Below are 1140 nucleotides of genomic sequence, written 5' to 3' on the forward strand. Positions count from 1 at the left end.
GTCCAAGCGATTGTCTAATCATTTGCTTTTCCAGCTAGTAGACCCCAATTTCAGCTACATCACTTTTACAAACCAAAATTTGACTCTTACAGTTGGACAACAAAGAACCATGGAAATTTAGGCTGTTGTCATTTCCAGCCTGTTATGAATTTTCTTACTGGTACATGTACATTATTACCAATAATACTCCTCAGGGAGAATTGTAATAAATTACCTGGATATGACTACAGTCTAAATCACCACTGCAAGAGTTTTGAGAACAGGATTCAGCTAGCAAAGCAAATATTTAGTTATTTCTTTGAACAAATCTTCCTTCCCAAAAAATTGAGGGCTATGTCAAACTTTATGATAGGATTGCCATATTGATAAACCAAATGTCCAGATTGTTCAGTTAATTTATATGGTAATTTATAATCAGTATAAATTTAATACCAGATGTATCCAGCCCACCTTCCTACTTCCTAATGATAAGAAATCAGAAGACCAGCTGAGAGTGAGGTCTTTGTGAAATTTGATCCCCAATATAAAATAAACTCTGCGGTAGTAGAGATAAAAAAAAACTTATGGCACTTTCTATTTTTGATGTGCTTTCATTCCTGTTCCTAGATACTGCCTCCAGCTTTCCAAAGGATAACCTGAACATTTTTTTTTGGGGGGGGGGGGGGGGGGGGGGGGGCCTTCTGCCCCCCTTTGGAAATTTTTTTTTAAAAAAAAAAAAATAATTTGGGCCCCGGGACCCAAGGGGTTTTTTCCCCCCAAATTTCAAAAGGAAAAATTTTTTCAGAATCCCGGGAAACGGAAAACCTTTTCAAAAAAAAAAAAACTTTTTTTAAAAAATTTTTCAAAAAAAAAATTCCCTTTAATTTTGGGAACCCCCCCCCCCTTTTTTTCCCCCCCCCAAAATTTTTCCCCCTTTTTTTTTTTCCCGGGGAAAAATTAAAAGGGGTCCTTTCCCCAAAAAAAGGGGCAAAAAAAATTTTAAAAAACCCGGATTTTAATTTTTTGTTAAAAAATTTTGGGCAAAAAACCCCCAATTTGAACTTTTGGGAAAAAAACGGTTCCCCCCCCGGTTTAAAAATTCCCCCAAATTTTTTTTATTTTTTGGGGAAATTTTTCCCTTGGGGGGGGCCAAAAAAACCT

This window comes from Lottia gigantea (assembly GCF_000327385.1).
Source record: "Lottia gigantea unplaced genomic scaffold LOTGIsca_12, whole genome shotgun sequence".
Lineage (NCBI taxonomy): Eukaryota > Metazoa > Mollusca > Gastropoda > Lottiidae > Lottia > Lottia gigantea.